The following is a 20,297-nucleotide window of genomic DNA, read 5'->3' as shown; positions in this document are numbered from 1 at the left end:
CTTAAGTTGCACAAAAAAGCAAATCTTCTAGAAAGGGCCTTTCAGCTGGAAGAGCTGTGGAGGAAGTGCCGTTTTTTTCCCCCTAATGGTTCAGACTAGAAGATTTTTTTGAAAACTCCAGAACCAGGGATATTGAGAAAAAATAAAAGAAACTGACCACTGTGACTGTGTGGCCCTCTTAAAAGGCAAACGACATGCAATGCAATGGTGCATGCAAAGTAATGCAATGCGTGCACGTGCGTGCGTGCAACACTCGCTCGTGTACACGTGCCTGGAGACTGACAGACAAATCTATTCAGCTTTACTTATAAAGACTTTATTTTGTCTCTGATCACGTGCAAACTCGTACATGTGCACACGCGCGCATACCCGCACACAAACACACACGCACACACACACACACACACACACACTTCTTACAGTTTCGATGGCATGAAATATACCTGTATATATCCTTGCACAGTCGTTGCTATGTAGTACCGAAAAGACGCACTGGATTATGAGGCGCACCTTCAATTGAATGGCTATTTTGTACATTTTCTTTTCATATATTAGACGCTTCGCACGAAAAGGCGCTATACAATGCGTCCACTCGATGGTGCTACGCTCCTTCCATTCAACTCGAGAGGCGTCCGTTCAACTTGAGAGGCGTTCATGACCACCTCTGAAAAATGTAAATTAACTATTACTGTACTTAAAGGCCAATGGTGAAGTAATTTCATGAAATGCCAAATAGGGTCACAATGAAAGTACTTAAACATTGTCCACCAAATAAAGCATGAAAAAATAATTTATATGTTGTATATTTGACAAAATAATCGATTTTCCGAAGTTCCAGCCCGAAAGGGACGGAACCCGGAAGTGATACGTCACATGGAGGACGATGATGGCAAGTCTCCATACGGCCGAAATGCAAAGCATTTCAAACAATGATTCAAACAGCGATACAAGCGATCGATCGAGCGCAAGTGAGGATATCCAAGTTTTTGAAGAGTTGGAGGAAGAAGAGGAAGTTGGAATTTTACATGTTGGACCTTACATGTACGAGCCAGATGCTAATCAGGATGCAAACAATATGCCCAGACGACCTCACATGGAATGGAGACAAGACCCATCGAGATTACAAGATTGGTAAAATATAGGCTGGTATTATTTTTATGATTTGAAGATGCAGGCATGTGCACATAATTTTATGTTTTTGTCTATCTGATGACATTGTTTCAAAAACATAATCAGACTTCATGTTCAAGCAGTTAGCCTACTTGGTACTTGAGCATTCTTTTTAGCAAATCATTTTTTGACTTGTACTTGAGAGATTTTTGTTTTTGTTCTTTTTTAAATTTGTACAGTATTCCATCCATATACTTGTATATTTTGAATCAAATGTTTTCATAAACAACAGAATTATTGATTGATGGGTATAGAATCAGAATCGTCTTTGTTGGCCAAGTATGTAGAAGACACAAGGAATTTGTCTCCGGTATAACACGCTGCATTAGTATCATCATAAACAAGGACATGACAAATAAGTATGACAGGACATTCCGTAATGTAAGTGAACCGCAGTGCGGTGCTACCACCCAGTGACAACTGTGAGCAATACACTTGTTCAATAAAATTTATGCTCATGGTGTAATCGCTCAGTATTTTACTTTTTTATTTTTATTTTTATTTCAGGTGTACTTGTGGTAAATGCCAGCAATTGCCTACAGCAGTCGAATGTGTTTGCTGCCATGAAATTCAAGAAGGAGTGACTGTACGTCGACAAGGAGAGGAACACTTCAATCAGGTGCTGGGCTGCATCACCGACCATCCTGGACTCAATGCTGTGTGCCTAGACCCATATGGATTGCAGGTGGCATGGATGACCTACAAGCAGCAGTACAAAGGCAAGGCATTTGATGGGCCACAGGATGGCAAGTATAGGCACATTGCCTACAGACAATTGGTGCGCTGGTGCTGGAAGTTTCTTGGTCAGGACAACCGTGTTGTGCTCCCAGCATGCGCCGTGTCTTGTATCAGGGCACATTTTCCACCACCAGGAGGAGAGGAGTCAGTTGTATTCAAAGGGTTTTGTGTTTCACAGAGAAATGTTCCAGAACTATGATTTGGACTGGTTTTAGAGTGGTTAATGTGGACATGGTGTCTATCATAACAAAATACTGTAATAAAAATAAACAAATGAGGACAACTGAATACAGGGTTTTTATTTCCTGAGGAATCGAGTCTGGTGCTCGGGAATAACAGTTGACCTGTTCACTGCTGCTGTCAGGAATTGCGGGTCGACACACACATCACCAGTTCTGGGCTTATTTTGAAGGGCAGTCAGTTTCATCACCTCTGACAGGCAGTCATTCTCATAGTCTAAAAACAAAAACAACATATTGCGATGATAAATACTTTGACGACATATGGGTTATACTCAGTATGTCATGCATTTGCCTGGAATTGCTTTTTATTTCATAACTTACCATAAGTTGCATCCACCAGTATCTTTCTCAGAGAATACCCACCACTCTTATATTTGGGATAAACGATACAGTAGGAGTGTATTCCTTCCTTTGTCACTTTCTGTGGTCTGCCAGCATTTGTATTATAATGCATAGCAGCAAGAATTATTCTGGAATAGAACAAAAAATCTTATTTTTATAAAATTGTCAAATTGTGTTGAAATAACTTTATATCTCAAAGTTCTACATTTCACTATAGTCTACATTTCATGCATCATCAGTTTTCTTTAACACACCTGCTTTTCATTCCTTTGTACGAGAGGTGGTACATCTTTGGGGCAAAGTGATTCACCACACTGTGAAAAGCTTCCACGCCACTGGTCTGTCCGAGGTGAGACATGTGTCTCGTTGACAAACATGACATCGTTGACAAACATGGTCTTTGTCAGGAGTTCCACCACTGCGACATTGACTTCAGTACCTTTGAATGAATTTACAAGGTATGACAATATTTCTATTTTTTAGGGTTAACTAGCAGGCAACGTCTAACAAAAAAAACAAAACCTGGTAATAGCCACGCTTTTTCTCGAGTAATTGGAGGATGTAAACAACTATCGTGTACGTTCTGCAGGTGGTCCACACATGCCAGCCACTTCTGCTTCTTTTCCTCCGGTGTCTCACACCAGTACAAATGGCACTTTAAAGTTTGTACCCAATCCTTCAGGATCGACATGCTCTTCTTTTTGGCCAGGGAGTCCAGTTTCTTGCACATGCCTGTATATTTAATATGATATGAAAACTCGTGAAGTGACGTGCATGATATATGACATAATCCCAAAACTTGCGTATTTATAAACATTGAAATACACTAACCATTAACAATGTGCCAACAATCATAATAATGAATGACTTGGGTCCAATTCTCCCTGATCCATTTCCCCACCTGGCTCTGGCGATGCCTGTCAGTGACGACAACTTTTGCATTGAAGCCTTCCAACTCCGAACGGCATCTTTTCAGGCCCTCCAGTTCCATTCCATAGCTTCCCCCAGTCTCGTTACTCTAAAGCAGGGGTGCCCATTACGTCGATCCTGATCTACCGAAGGCAAACCCCGATCGATGCTATTCATATCAGCAATGAGGAATAATGGCAGTCAGACAAATTGTTCTGGAAGTACATTTCAATAGGTTGGCAGCGCTGCTTTGTTGACGAATGAACATGACACGTCCTCTTGGAAAACTGTGCGACTAGCCCATAGGCAGTGAGCTGCTTTGTAGATTATATGCGGCATAATTACATGCCAATTATTTTAGTCTCATGACGCGTATTAAACTTATCTTTTAGAGCAGGGGTGCCCAAACTTTTTGGACCGAAGATCTACTTTTCGATCAACTAACCTCACGGGATCTACCCTTACCGACACACACACACACACGCACACGTACACACACGCACACGTACCCATACACGTGCACGCACACGCACATGCACACCTACCCATACGCGTACACGCACATGTACACGCACACGTACCCGTACACGTACACGCACACCTACCCGTACGCGTACACGCACACGTACACGCACACGTACCCGTACACGCAGACGCACACCTACCCATACGCATACATGCACACGTACACGCACACGTACCCGTTCGCATACACGTACACGCACACATACACGCACACGTGCACGCACACATACCCGTACGCGTAAACGTACACGCACACGTACACGTATGCGTACCCGTACGCGTACACGTACACGTACACGTACACGTACATGCACACACACATACACACGCCATGATGAGAAACAGCCTGGAACTGAGGCATGCGATGCACTTTTGCAGCCTGTTAACTATCGTAGCTCACACGAGCCGTTTTAAAGTGCTTCCCTGGGCCCTCCTAGGTTCCTATTCTTTGCCCGTGCCCTCGGTGAATTGTACACAAAGCAAACTCTGAATGAGAATAATGTCGATAAAAGATAGAGCGCAACAGCTCTGATCACAAGCTGCAATTGCAGACTGCTGAGCGCAAACAACTTCCGGTGACGTCATCACGCGCCACCATAAATTCAAGATTTACCTGCTTTATTTTATTTTTTAAATATTTATTTTGTGAAAAGGAGACTGATAGGATGATTATGGTGCAGCGTACATTAACACAAAAAATATATTACTAACATGTACAAAGACACACAAATGGTTGTTTGTTTGTTTTTCTCCTCGACACTCTTTGGATCTACTTGGGACCTGTTTTAGATCTACCCCTAGATCAGGATCGACGTAATGGGCACCCCTGATATAGATAGACCCACCGCACACTATCGAATGCCTTTTCTGCATCCATGCTCACCAACACTGCACTCGTTCCTGTCTTCCGAATCGCCTCCACTGTGTGTAAAGTTTTCCTTATATTATCCTGGGCCTATCTACCTTTGACAAAACCCATCTGGTCTCTGTCTATAATTTCAGGCATGAAAGTCTTGAATCTTTTGGATATGATTGAGGTATAGATCTTATAATCGACGTTAAGTATGGATATTGGTCTGTAGCTACTACATAACTCTTTATTTTTGCCATCTTTGGGGATTATAGAGACAATTGCCTCTTTCCATGACGGTGCAATCTTGCCCTCCTTCATGGTATATCTTCGTGAAGATAGCAAAAGGGGACGTAATTCCTGTCTAAATATCTTGTAGAACTCTGAGGGGAAGCCATCACTACCCAAAGCTTGACAATTTTTTGTTCCGCTGATTCTTCTGCAGTAATTTCAGAGTTCAGGAATTCATTATCTTCTTCCCCTATTGATGGTAATTCCAGACCCTCTAAAAATTTGGTGATACTCTCTTCTTTGAAGTCAAGATGGCGCCCGAGTAGGCAGCCATCAGCAAGTGCTCTCATGAGCCTTGCTTTTTTTGTTGTTTTTGTGTTTGTTTTGTCACTTTGTATTTGTTGTTACGTCGTGTGGACCTGATGTGGACTTTTTTCAGCATTTTTTGGCCACGACATTCATCAAGGAGGAGGCTCTGTGCTTGGTGGTTGCACCTTCTCGGCAGCATGGGTATACCAGCACTGTTTTTGACTGGGAGGAATGTCGGCGCCATTTGACTGTCGTTGCTGGACAGTCCCGGGGCGCTTGTGTCTTGCGCCTGGAATGGGCAGCATTTTTCACAGCCCCGCTTTGTTCAGCGGAGAGATCGGTGCTGTTGAACGGTCTGCGGCTGGATGGATGTAAGTCTTGAGGAGCCGACGATGAGAAGAAAGGAGCGTTAGCGCGGAGCGCCGATGCGGATTTGGAACTGGGAGTCGCGGCTTGGAGGTTGAAGTGGATTACGTGGGACAGGAGAAGTGAACGAATCTCTTTTCGTCAATGGATGCTACAGCTTCGTGTTTGCTTTCAAAACTTAGCTTGTAGCAGACGTGTGCACATTTTCAGCATGACGTCTCTGACACTTTGATCCTCTCCTCTTTCATCTATAAACTGCATCAGACAACAAAATGTATGCAGAAAAGTGGTGAAGATTGCCCGACTGTCTGTGTCCTATGTGTTGTGTTGTGTTGTGTTATTTTTGTTATTTTGACTTCAAAATGGCGCCGCGAGAGTGGCTGCCTTTCCAGCAGCTCCTGTATTTTGTTTTCTACTTCTTCCTTTCATAACTTTGCTGCTGTGAATTGGGAATTTCTCCATTGCGAGACTAATAAAGGTTTTCTCATCTTATCTCCAGGTTCTGCTCAATGACTTCCTCATTGTGGCCCCCTCTTGGAAGGAGTATGAGACAAACACTCTTCGTCTCCTTACACTGCCACTCTCTTGGGCCTCCCAAACGTGTTTGTCAAAACGTGCTCCTCTATGAGGACGCTCTCATTTCATACTGGATAAATCTATCAGTCTCTTTCTTCCATCATGTGACCATTCACCGCCTCACTGCCCCAACGAGCAGACCACCCATTGCACACCATCCAACCAGGCGACTATGTACTGGTGAAGAACTTCAGACCCAAAAACTGGAGATATCGGCGCTGGCTCAGCCATTCCAAATGTTGCTCGTCACCCACACCGCCATGAAGGTCGCTGAGAGGGCCTCCTGGGTCCACGTCTCCCACTGATAAAGAGTGACAAGGGACCTCATTTCAAGTCCCACGGCCGGGAACCAACCCGTGGCCAAGCCACCACCAAAGAAGACAGAGACATCATCAATGAAAGTCCTGAGGCATCCTCCTCGGTCACACCACAGTACATGCTATGTCTGATCAAAACATTGTTACTGCCAACCGTACAACCCAGATGAACCCTGGCAACTACCAACCTGTCATGTGTGGTTTACGGACAGCTACTTCATACCCTCTTAGCCATGATAATCGTGTTCCCCACCCAACCATCTCATTGGAGGGCCCCACAGCGATAAATACTAACCTTCTCGTCCCCTCACCAACATTTCCCAAATCCTTGTCCCGCTGTCATGTCTTGGGTGAACACTGCTGTACTTATATCCCCGACCCTTCCGCCAACATGTCTGTTACCCTTGAGCACCTTCATGATCTGCTGATCGATCTAGGCCGACGACACCCCACCCATTGGGGTTGGGACCTTTGGTCCTGGCTCACTGACGAAGGCTGGCTCACCTGGCTGCACAGCTTGCTTCCGACCACCGATCTCTCTCCTCCTGTTTCTTGCCTTCTCCTGTTGTATTGTTCCGTGTGCTCATCACATGATTGTGCGCACTATTTCCACAATGAACTTTACCCAGCTTTCACAGATTGCCCCATCCACAACAAATCCTGATCTCTGTACTGACGACCCACTTTCATTTCCTGACCCCGAGGCTATTGAGTCTTTTATGTAAATAGGACAATGCTATCACTCTGCCAACTTAACTCAGGGATTCTGTCTCCTATAAAAACAGCTTTGCACTCTCCCTTGAGTATATATTTCGGTTACCACCCCTTAAGGATGACTGTTTTCAAACCACATGACCTCTTCAGTCTGATGCTAATTTTGGGAATCTCTCTTTGCATTTTGGATTGTGCGTTTGTTTTTGTTTTGTTTCATCCTGGTTGATCCTTAGGATCAAGAGAGAGGGATTGGAATGGGAATTTGACAAATAACAGCACTAAATGGAAGTAACTGTTCGTACGATTGCATGCTGACTGTACCTTTGAATATTTTACTGACAAGCAAAGTTGCACTTGTCTGTACTCTGTGTAGCTGCTCAAAATGCTGATTGCGCTGGCCTTCACCACATCCCAACAAGATAAAATGAGAGCGTAAGACGCGGAGAGGGAGAAAGCTCCCATGACAGATCTGTGAACAGAGTGCCTCCATTTTTTCTTTTCTTTTTCTTTCTTAACTAAATCTCATAACTTTTTGTACATACTTTCGTTGTCTTGGTTTCCCTGGACAAGACACAGGCACCCATGTTAGCCAAAATTGACCCGTCCACTGGTAACTCTGCTATATTTTACAAACCTTTCTCTCCCACTGATATGAGTGTGCTGATGCAGAGACTCCCGCCTATGCAACTTGCTGGTGCCAATTGGCTTCAAGCAGTGCAGAGAGGGGTTACGGGACAAATGTTTAACAGCAGGTGACATCAGTTACACAATCATGTCCGCTTTCACAGTTAAGCACTCTGATGCAACATTCAGGTTTCACTTCTCTTCCCGATTAGCATGCCTTTACACGAGATGCACTACTAGACCTTGTCTCCAGCTTGAAACACTTTGTTTACCCTCCTATAGTGTGTTATTTCAGATCTGGTATTCACTCCCAAAGCAGATGAGGAGGCCGTAGCCTTTGTTGATCGGGCCCTCACTGATTACACTCTGAAAACAGGAGACGCCCCTCCAGCTTCCTCCTTGCATTCGCAAGTGTCCCGAGCAGCCATTTTCAAGGGTGTTCCCAAGTCTGTGACGCAGGCCATGGAATCCAATCTGGACCTTCTCTGTGCTGAGGTTGACCGGTGGTTGTCGCATCTGACACATCATCTGACGAGAGATGTTAAAGACAAGGAGTCTAAGGTAGCAAACACAAAAGTACAGAAACACACTTTTTTTTTTTTATCGTTTCTGAATTTCCTTTTATATATTTTTTGTCCTATTTCTTTCCTGTTTTAATTTAAAAAATATTTTGCCACACAACAGCTCCTTTAAAAGCTGTTTTTAGGGAATCAAAACAGAGCAATATAACATTATAAAGTGCACATCTAAAATAAACTAGTACTCAACCTACAGTGGATTTAAGCCATGGTTGCGTATTTCGTTTTTCTCAAGTTTGCTTTGAACACGGCAGTCAGGCTATGTTGATTTTGTTGGTCCTTCTTGCGCGGAAGTCTCTCTATGGTTTTGTGTAGACATCATTTCGGATGACACAACACTGGAGATGTTTTATTTTCAATATGGTCACTACAACTGCACCGCTGAACTCTCGACGTGCCTCAGCGCACCGTCACTGTCAGATGAACACAGAGAAGCTCCACCCGCTTTATTTATATCAGTGGTCCCCAAACTTTTTCCTGTGAGGGCCACATAACTTTTCCCTTCTCTGATAGGGGGGCCGGGGTCAGTTTGTAACAGCAAAAGTGTGACTGCAAGAGTAGCTAGACGTAAAAATGTATTGTTTCCCAGGAACCCACACAAAATCAAATAACTTTTTTTGATACACTCGCGGTATTAAAGACGTCTTTCTTCTCGGGACACACCACCTCTGCGACAGCATTCATGCATTTCTTGACAAACTCTCCTTACTGCTGCTTGCTATCAGTTGAGCAAACCGAAAGCTAGCCCGAACAGATGGCTGGTTCAGCTGAGCTTGGCGTACAAATGTATTTTGCTGAGCTAACGTTCCTCTTTCTCTCATTTGCCCATGCAAAAAATTGTACTTGTTGTTGTGACAGGATTCATAGTGTCTCCGCAGATTGTATTCTTTGAATACCGCCACCGACAGATGAGACAGACAATCTTTTCTTTGCATTGAAAAAAAAAATCGTTTCTCCATTTTGGGTTAAATTCCCTGTATTCTGAATCATTTTTTTTTCTCTTACCTCACCTTTTCGCCATGATTACGTTCTCTTTGAGAGGGACGGGTTTAAGATTTTTTTCTGGGGTTGCCAGATAACGGCACAGACCACAGAAGGATGGAACAAATGTCACGTGATACTGTATGTGTTTATGAAATTGTTACTAGCTAATAGTTAATCATGAAAATAGTACATAACTAAGGAATATTTTATTGCAAAAGCCAAATTTTATGATAAAATACAAATATACATAGATTGAAAATAAATCAAAAGACTCTCTGGTATTGTTCAGGGGGGCCGGACCAAATGTGGAGGCGGGCCGTAGTTTGGTGACCACTGATTTATATGGACACGGACATGGTAACCTTCCACACAAAATAGTTCCAAACAAGTAACAATCGTGTCAGTGGCATACATCGTACTCAACAGGCTACCTGCTCTTTATTCACCAGAGATTCATCAACCTAGTGTCTTCTCTTGCTCTGTGTACCTTAGCCTTATCGGCTATGGACAATTTCTGTACATAGCTTGTAATGGAGGCTCTCGCTGGCAATCCGTACTGGAGTCGTTCGATGCAATGCGACTGATTTCAGCTTGAGTCGAGCTGTGGACAATTTTGACAGGCTTTTATGCAGTAGCCATACATTTAGCTATGGCTTCAGCAAATTTGTTCTTCGTCGCGTTATCCATTTCGTCTGAGACGAGGGGGCGGAGTACTCAAATCAGCTTTGTGCTTGGCCATTAAGTGGTATTTCAGACTCGACGTGCACTTGTTGTTTTGTTTCCGGTTAATTTATCGAGCAACGTAAAATCCGCTGTAACGTGTGCCGCATTAACCTCGCGAGAAAAAAATAATCAAACTAAAATTCATTCAAATTAATGCCGATGATAACGTGCTAAACTGACAGCTGTAATATATATACAGTATATACAGTAATCCTTCATTTATCGTGGTTAATGGGGACCAAAACCACCCGATAAACGAAAATCCGCGAAGTAGTGACAAATAAACATATATACAGTATCTAAAAAAAATTGCCCACGTGGGCCTTTGCGCTTGAGCAGAGCGCACTAACACACACACACACACACACACACACACACACACACGCACACGCCAGCGATGTTGCAGCTGCAGCAGATGTGTTTATGATGAGTCAATTAAGACAATTAAGGATGAAAGAGACCTGCTTTTGTCCTTATAAGCCTCCTCTATCTCTCTCTCTCTCTCTGTCTCTCTCTTTCTCTCAGCAACACACATACACTCACCAGCTCGCCCATGTGTGCACACACACACACATGTGCCCCACGTGGACCTTCCACGCTTGAGCAGAGTGCAGCACACACTAGCACGCATACTATACAACACTTAGACACTGATTTTTGCGGACTTGAAAAAAAAAATGTTTTTAAATTTTTTTTTTTTATGAATGTTTGAAAAAATCCGCAATGCACCGAAGCCGCGATAAACGAACCGCGAAAATAGCGAGCGATCACTGTATACATATATATATATATATATATATATATATATATATAAATGGGCTACTGGAACAAAGCGGAGATTGGCGAGATGCGATAACAAGACTTTGTTGGAATGCTACTAATCAAGCAACCCTAGTCAGAGGGGTGACATGCAGAGAATGGAGGCTGAATGGGTACTTTGAAACCCACAGTCACGTTTGGCCACGCAACAACTAGTAGCTCAGTGTTCCAACATCCACAAACGGCAATTGCTGTCACAACTTGCGATTGATGAGGTCCAATGCAGATTGCATGGAGAAGGGCCCCAGGCTGCCAGATCAGAGGAGGAGGTCATACCAGAGATTGGGAGGCCAGCCCCAATGAATGAAATGCTGAACGAGCCAGAAACTGACCTGACAGCAAAAATCATGGCGAGAATGAAAGCTGGGCAACCCAGAAACTGATTACAACGGCGATGTGAAGTACCACTTGAAAGTCTCATGGAAAGTGCGAATGCAGCACTACCGTAACGATCACAGAAACCAATGAGCTATTATACACTTCAGCATCAGTGATGCTAGAGATGCTTGGCTATAAGAGTAACCATGAGATATGTTACCCACCATGGAAAAGACGGTTGGAGGCTAAGATCAAGGCAGCTCGGAAAGATGTGAGTCAATTGACGGGAGGCCCAGAGAGGTGTGATGAAAAGGCCGATACCCGAGAGGTACATCCAGATGGCCGTACCTGAAGCACTCGAAACTGCCAAACAACGGCTCCAAGCCTTGTCCAGTCGCCTAAAGAGGGACACGAAAGAGAATGAGGCCAGACAAATCAACAGGCTCTTCGCAACACAACCTGCGAAAGTGTACGCTCAGTGGCAAGGTTCAAACAGCAGCGTAGACCCAAGACTGGAAACTGAAAGGTACTGGAAAGGCATATGGGAGAAGGAGGTCGCACATAACAGCAGTGCACAATGGCTGGTGACTGAGAGAGGAGCACAGCAACCTCCCTGAACACAACCCAGTTACCATAACAGTGGCAGACATACTGGAGACAGTCTCAGATATGAAAAACTGGACAGCACCAGGCCCAGACATGGTCCACACCTACTTGCTAAAGAAACTCACAGCTCTCCATGAGCGCCAAGCAGCACAAATGAACCAGTTGCTCAGGGATGGGACTCACCCAGGATGGCTCACTGAAGGGCGAACGATCCTGATCTGATCCTGAAGGATCCCTCAAAGGGTGCAGTCCCATCCTATCCCGGCCAAGAATCCGTCTCTCCACAACATGGAATTTCATGTCAGTCATCATTGCGGCGAAGATAAGTGGACACATGGATCAATACATGAGCGAAGCACAGAAGGGCATTGGTAGAGATACCAGAGGAGCCAAACATCAGCTCCTGGTTGACAGAACAGTCGCAGAAGACTGCAGGTCCCGACATAGCAACCTGTGCACAGCCTGGATTGATTACAAGAAAGCCTATGACTCAATGCCACACACATGGATCACTGAATGCTTGGAGTTGTAAAAGGTGAACAGGAGCCTTAGAGTCTTTGTTGCGAACTCGAGGATGTGGAAAATCACACTTGAAGCCAATGGCAAGCCACTTACCCAAGTGTCTATCAAATGTGGCATATACCAAGGTGATGCACTCTCCCCACTGCTGTTCTGCATAGGACTGAACCGCCTAAGCCAAGTAATCACCAAGACAGGCTATGGATACCGCCTCAGAAATGGAGCTACGATCAGTCACCTCCTCTACATGGATGATATATAGCTGTATGCTCAGAGCGAAAGAGACATCGACTCCCTGATCCACACAACCAGGATCTACAGCAGTGACATCGGGATGTCATTCGGGCTGAGAAATGTAGTCGGATGTTGACTAAGAGAGGCAAGGTAGTCCGCACTGAAGTGGTTTCACTCCTTGAAGGAACAATAGCAGACACTGAGGACAGAGACAAGTACCTCGGTATACCACAGGCCAATTGCAACCTCGAACTGGCAACAAGGAAAGCGGCTACGGCCAAATACCTCCAGCGAGTGGTTAAGTCCTAAGAAGCCAGCTCAATGGCAAAAATAAGACCCGGGCAATAAACAGCTATGACCTGCCAGTGATCAGATACCCTGCAGGAAGAATCAGGTGGCCAAAGGAAGATATTCAGACCACGGATGTTCAGACCTGAAAGCTCCTAACTATGCAAGGAGGGTTCCATCCCAAATCCAGCACCCCGAGACTGTACACAAGCCGAAAAGAAGGAGGCCGGGGGACTAGTGAGTGTGAGAGACACTGTCCAGGATGAAACATCCAAGCTGCAAGAATAGATATCAAGGAGAAGGCTCCAATGGATGACGTACTCAGAGAATGTCTCAGACAGAGGATTAGGTGCTGGAAAAGGGACCATCATGGGAGGACAAACCCCGACACAGGATCTACCACTGGACCATAACAGAAGTGGCTGATCTCAAGAAGTCCTATCAGTGGCTAGAGAGGGCTGGCCTGAAGGTCAGCACAGAGGCACTCATCCTGGCTGATCAGGAGCAGGCCCTGAGCACCAGAGCTATTGAGGCCCAGATATACCACCCCAGACAAGACCCAATGTGTAGGTTGTGCAAAGAGGCACCTGAGACGATCCAACACATCACTGCGGGGTGTAAGATGCTGGCAGGGAAAGCCGACTTGGAACGCCATAGTCTATCGAAACATCTGTGCAGTGTATGGACTGGAAACCCCGAGGTCAAAATGGAAAACACCTCTGAAGGTGGTGGAGAATGATCGAGCGAAGATGCTGTGGGACTTCCAGATCCAGACTGACAAGACCACAATCTTGTAGACTGTAAATGTCCCCATTGTGCGACAAATAAAGGATATGTTATCTTATCTTGTAGTGGATGTTGCGGTCCCAAGTGATGGAAACATCAGAAAGAAGGAACATGAGAAACAGGAGAAATACCAAGGGTTCAGAGAGGAGCTGGAGAGAGCCTGGAAGGTAAAGTTGACAGTCGTGCCGATGGTGGTCGGAGCACTTAGGGCAGTGACCCCCAAACTAGATGAGTGGCTGCAACAGATCCCGGGAACAACATCGGACATCTCAGTCCAGAAAAGCGCAGTGCTGGGAACAGTAAGAATACTGCGTAGAACCCTCAAGCTTCCTGGCCTCTGGTTGAGGACCCGAGCTGAATGGGGGACAGACACCACCCGAAGGGTGAGACGAGGATATTTTTTAGATATATCAAAATCCTCAGGTCCTCCATTTCCTCATCAAAATGCAGAATACTGATGGAGCGGAGAAAATAACATGATGGACTGACCGACTGACAATTACAGTTCGTTTCATTTTGAAATCATGACTGAAGATGATGGGCGTGTGCCCAGGCTGCTGACGAATGACTGGCTTGCCTCTGGTTTTATTTATTTGACTTTCTTTCAAGGCACTCTGTACATACAGTACATATATATATATATATATATATGGGCGGCCCGGTAGTCGAGTGGTTAGCACGTCGGCGTCACAGTGCAGAGGTACCGGGTTCGGTTCCAGCTCCGGCCTCCCTGTGTGGAGTTTGCATGTTCTCCCCGGGCTTGCGTGGGTTTTCTCCGGGTGCTCCGGTTTCCTCCCACATTCCTAAAACATGCATGGCAGGCTGATTGGACGCTCTAAATTGTCCCAAGGTGTGAGTGTGGGTGTGGATGGTTGTTCGTCTCTGTGTGCCCTGCGATTGGCTGGCAACTGATTCAGGGTGTCCCCCGCCTACTGCCCGAAGACGGCTGGGATAGGCTCCAGCACCCCCCGCGACCCTAGTGAGGATCAAGCGGTTCGGAAAATGGATGGATGGATGGATGGATATATATATCTCTCTCTCTCTCTCTCTATATATATATATATATATATATATATATATATATACTGTATATATATTAGAGCTGTCAGTTTAGCGCATTTTTATTGGCATTAATTTAAATAATTTTTTACGGGATTAAAAATTCCTGGCCTCTGGTAGAGGACCCGAGCTGAATGAGGGACGGACACCACCCGAGGGGGGTTGAGACAAGGAATTTTTATTTTTTTTTGTGTTAAGATATTCCTCTCTGTTCGTTGGATTTGAAAGAAACAATGTAGAATGCTGTTGAAGGTATTTCCTGCTTACTGTGATTACAATCACCTTTGGTACCCCCTCACCCCCACCACTTTTAGGACCCCTCCAGAGGCCATGTCAACATCAAAAGAGGAACTGTTATCTCAAGTATCTGTGTATCAGCTATTGAGGGACTGCGCTTTACTATGAGTACTATTGATCCCAGTCTCTTTCCTGAACATCTGTTTGTACACTTAAAACAATATATGGAGTGTTCAATTTTATGTTCTTCCTCCTTGGTTGATTAACGGTCCCCCAAGTGTCTTCTGTTGTCCCCCCGCACCTTGGGTAAGCCCCTGATTGCTGTTAAGCCCCCCAGGGAAGACCTCTTATCTCAGGATGTATGCACAGCGTGGGTTCTGGAACTTGCCATCACAATACAGAAATCAACGGAGAAAGAAAGTACCCCACATTGGGTACTTCAGTGTCAGAGGAGGTTCAAGCAAAAGAAAAAAGAATGCAAAAAATATTAAAACCCCAAAGACAATAAAATGTTTTAAATAAATCCTACTTCACACATTTCACTTATCACTGGTTCATTTTGGATCGTAACCCCCGCGATAAACGAGGGATAACTGTATATATATGTACAATAAAAGAATTAATTGCACAAAATAAGAGAATGAAATAAAATGTCAATTTAATCAGCTGTGTTAGGTTGTAATTTTGGAGAATCGTCAATATGGCAAGACTGAAAGTCACATCCATTTCTGCTTATCCTCACAAGGGTCATGGGTGTGCTGACCCCAACCCCAGCTTTATTTCGATATCTTGGTCTCATTTTTCTTTTAAAATCACAAAAAAATTGAACAAGGGTGTGTCGACTTTTTATGTTGACTGTAAATCCAGTATGCATTTTGTGTTGACTGAGAGCACATTAAGATGGGCAAAGCAATTACCACGTTCAATCAAGTGTGCTTTTGAAGAACCGCTTGATTCTTCCAACAGAGTCATTCCTGCTCTGACGTTTTCTATGTTGCCTCACAGCTGAAAGAGTCAAAATGCCTTGTACGCCCATTGAAAAGGTCACATTGTCATTAGGTGAGGCATTTAATTGACTTTCCTTTTATTGTCACATAGGAAAAAAATCTGGTTTCTATTCGGCGGGTCTCGACCAGGCACATTTTTACTTGATATTTATATGCTGTAATTAATCCATTTCAAAAGTTGACATTTGTTCTACATACTTGCATGTGCTGGAACTGATCATTTTCCAAAGTCAAGGTGAAGAGGATGCAACAGGCATCTGGCATCATAACATTTTTCAACCGCCTGGTCTGCACACTGTGTTGACATTTTGTCATTATTGGCCATTATGAAATCTACCATCCATCCATTTTCCGACCCGCTTTATCCTCACAAGGGTCGCGGGGGTTGCTGGAGAGCCTATCCCAGCTTTCGTCGGGCAGTAGGCGGGGGACACCCTGAACCGGTTGCCAGCCAATCGCCAGGCATACACAGACGAACAACCATCCATGCTCACACTCACACCACGAGACAACTGAGTGTTCCATGAACCTGCCATGCATGTTTTTGGAATGTGGGAGGAAACCGATGTACCCAGAGAAAACCCACGAAGGCTTAAATAACAGTGGGTTTTGGACTGCGCCAAAGAAGCCCTTTGTTACCAATTCTGTTCATAAATTTTAGGGACAGAATTTTGGCACACAGCCAATGCGTTGAGGTGGCCGCTTTTCAGATCGATCATGGAGGTGGTTCACCTGTTGAGTCAACAGAGATGTAGCAAGGAACTCCGCTGCGCATGCCCATTTCCTGGTTTTAGATGAACGAGACGGAGCCACCCAACAGATGTCGCCAAAGTCAAATACAATATATACCAGGGGTGGTCAGGGACTAGGAGACATTTTTTTTACTGTGTTACTGCCAAGAGCCACATCATACACATGGGCACACATAAGCATCACCACATCGCTTCGTCTCTCTCACACACACACCTACCTCTGCTCAGCCAAATTTATTGAAAATGTCGCACACCAACATGATAATGACAGAAACTGACTCCTACAGTACTAAGACCACAGACCAGTCATTTTCAACAATGAATATTGTGTGCACTGTCCCACACACACAAACTCTGAGTTCAACCAAGTCCACAAACAAAAATATAAGAATGTTTTTCTCTTACTATGCATATTGCTTGCCTTAGCAAGCAATATGCTTAGCATCGTTCATGCGCATTCCTTCTCATGAACGATGCTCTTCAAATCTGGCTTGCATTCCTTTCTTGCCACTCGAAGCAATTATTATCTGCATGCGAGCTGCAGCAGTTACTTACTACTCGGGTCAGCCTGCAACATGGGACAAACCTTTTTGCCCGAAGATCGACTTTTGAAGCGACCAACCTCCCACGATCGATCTTATCGCACACGTGCAAACATATTCACTTCTCGAGCACGGACTCATGTTTGCGCTGTCCAATCTGTCCTGATAACAGAAATTCCTCATTTGGGAAATGAGCATGGTACATGTCCTTATGAACCTGCAAATATGTTGACAAAATGCACATGTAACAAAATGATCTGCAGGACGCAAGTGAATAAAGTTCAAATCTTTCGCAATTAGAGTTAAAGGCACGCCAATAAAAAGTCACTCACACGTCGTCGTTTCGGATCTGATGATAGAAAAAGGCGAAGTGAAAATGTGTCTTCCGTCGTGTCTTTCTATCGCACCGGGTGGTCATTACGTGTATTTAAGCTGCCGCGGCCTTCCCTCTCCATCCGGGTTACGGCTAGTGGAATTTCCGCTTACGTAAGTTCCGATAACATGTAATATCGTAGTCAAAATGTTAATGCATAGGTTTTTATTCCGGGTGAAGGAAATTCCTTTTGATAGAATTCCGGGGATGGGAATGTTTACTGTACACACACGCACGCATGCGGACGCCCAACCATGCGCCCAACTATGCACGCACACACGCACGCCACGATCAGCAACAGCCGGAACGGCCCAAACATGAACGAAACCGAAACACGCAAATACACAAATCTCCCCCACCCCCATTTCCTCCGCCCACCCCTCACGGGCGACTTGGGACCAGTCCGCTGGCTTCCGGTCGATTGCGATCAACGTATTGGGCACCTGTGCCTTAAAATCAGAGTCAATTCGTTAACTAGCTTAGCGCCGTTGTTTGCGCATGAGCGGTGATTCAGTTGTCATCTGACTGGTTGCACTGAATGTTAATCAAGTAACGGGATTGATGATAGGCTGACATCGTAAGTTCTGCGTATTTAGCGCCATTATTTGAATGGCAGCGCCACCGCCGAGGCATTTTCGACGCTTGCCATGTGAAAGCCCGGGAGCTGCATTGAACCAGCCAAAGAGCCACATGTGGCTCGTGAGCGGCGGGTTGGCCATCCCTGGTATACACAATAAACATAATCAGGCGTGCACATAAAAACACCATGGTCCTAAATGTTAATGCATGCCGTCATGTTTGGAACAGATGTGAAATCAAATTGTTGACAGGGCCATCTTTTGAACTTACCAGTTGCTCATGAGTAAAACAGCAGTCGCTTGCCTAAAGATGCAAATCTGTTTTTTCTTTTGTTTTTGTCTCACTCAGTGACCCTAATCAGCCATCGTAGAAAAGGTCTTCCAAAAACAAAAAAAAACCTCCACTGCCAGGAAGGTCGCGGAGCAATTTAGCTATCTGTTGATTGAAACCAGTGCTACTCAAAGAGTGCCCCCCCCCACTGGCGTGCAATGCCAGTGGGGGGGGGGGGGGGGGGGGTGACTCTGGGGAGGATGTGTTTCTTTGCCGCAGAAATTCGAATGAAGTGTAATTGCACATCCACTGAAGCAGTTGGCGGTAGCGCCCTCATTGTCAGAGTGCGCAGGAAGTATTAGCTCTATTGTGTAGGGCCGTTTTTTTTTTCCACCGAGCAGGCGATATGAAGTGCAGTAAATAAAGTCTCAGAAGAGAACTCCATCCATCCATTTTCCGAACCGCTTAATCCTCACCAGGGTCGCGGGGGGTGCTGGAGCCTATCCCAGCCATCTTCGGGCAGTAGGCGGGGGACACCCTGAACCAGTTGCCAGCCAGTCGCAGGGCACACAGAGACGAACAACCATGCACGTGCACACTCACACCTAGGGACAATTTAGAGTGTTCAATTAGCCTGCCATGCATGTTTTTGGAACGTGGGAGGAAACCGGAGCACCCGGAGAAAACCCACGCAGGCCCGGGGAGAACATGCAAACTCCACACAGGGAATTGAACCCGGAACCTCTGCACTGTGAAGCCGACGTGCTAACCACTGGACTACCGGGCCGCCCCTCAGAAGAGAACGTTTTTTTTTTTTTTTTTTTTTAGTCACCCGAAAGCTAAGACAAGGAAATATGACGAAGCGCATGTCGCGCTTGGCTTCACCGTGACTGCAGTGGTAGATAGGTGAGGTATGTTGACGGCCCCCCGACAGCACGAAGCCAAATAAATCAAGGTGCCACTTAACATTACGCGTCAATCACGCTGGTAAGCAGCTGGAAAAGTCATGTACTACAAAACATGCTCATCTTAGCCATCAATCTTGACCTCCTCAATTTGATTATAAAATAAAAAGTTTTGTAGACTGAAGCATTTTATATATTGTGCCCCTGAGTTAATGTTGTTGAACTGAATTTGTTGTTATTTTTTAAAGATGTTTTCATTTTATTTTTTTCTGAATGAAATGGTGCAATACGTTGGTCAAAAATGTTTGCAGTTTAAACAAGGATTTTTTTTCTGGCAAATTGATGCACTTAAAATCATGGAGAAGAAGAAAATCTTTTCTGTTACAGACTACAAAACAATGTTAATAAAGTTATTCTTTGCAGTCAGTTGAACTATATTTCTTTATTTTTTCTTTTCATTAATGTTAATAAAGGCACAATGCATTGCAGAGGTGTATTTACAACAATTTTATCGACAAATTCTATTTATAGTGGCGGCAGAGTGGGGGGTGGGGGTGAATTATTTTCTTCTTGTTCGGGGGGGCATCCTCTCAGTTTTAAACTGATTCAGTTTTAACAGTTTTAAACTTGGCTGACAACCAATTCAGGGTGTCCACCGCCTTCTGCCCGAAGACAGCTGGGATAGGCTCCAGCTGTCGGTCACGAGGCATTCGTGACCCTTGTAAGGATAAGCGACTCAGAAAATGGATGGATGGATGGAACTCGACGTGCATAACAGACAGACTTCCTTCCGCCTTTCACATGC

At 44.8% G+C, this 20,297-nt stretch overlaps 1 long non-coding RNA gene and 1 pseudogene across 1 annotated transcript; one reads left to right on the top strand and one right to left on the bottom strand.

Moving 5' to 3' along the window:
* Positions 1–2,187: 2,187 nt before the first annotated feature.
* LOC147205667 (uncharacterized) lies at positions 2,188–7,179 on the bottom strand. The gene is made up of 4 exons (XR_015100709.1): positions 7,080–7,179; positions 2,747–2,931; positions 2,472–2,620; positions 2,188–2,364 (listed from the first exon to the last, which is right to left on the bottom strand). It is a non-coding gene; the product is annotated as an uncharacterized LOC147205667 (long non-coding RNA).
* Positions 7,180–11,316: 4,137 nt separating this feature from the next.
* LOC147205666 (uncharacterized) lies at positions 11,317–16,073 on the top strand (annotated as a pseudogene).
* The last annotated feature ends 4,224 nt before the right edge of the window (positions 16,074–20,297 follow it).

The sequence above is a fragment of the Hippocampus guttulatus genome, chromosome 4 (genome assembly GCF_054856545.1).
Source record: "Hippocampus guttulatus isolate MCC_2025c chromosome 4, RoL_Hgut_1.0, whole genome shotgun sequence".
Lineage (NCBI taxonomy): Eukaryota > Metazoa > Chordata > Actinopteri > Syngnathiformes > Syngnathidae > Hippocampus > Hippocampus guttulatus.
This window is presented reverse-complemented; position numbering and strand designations above follow the sequence as displayed.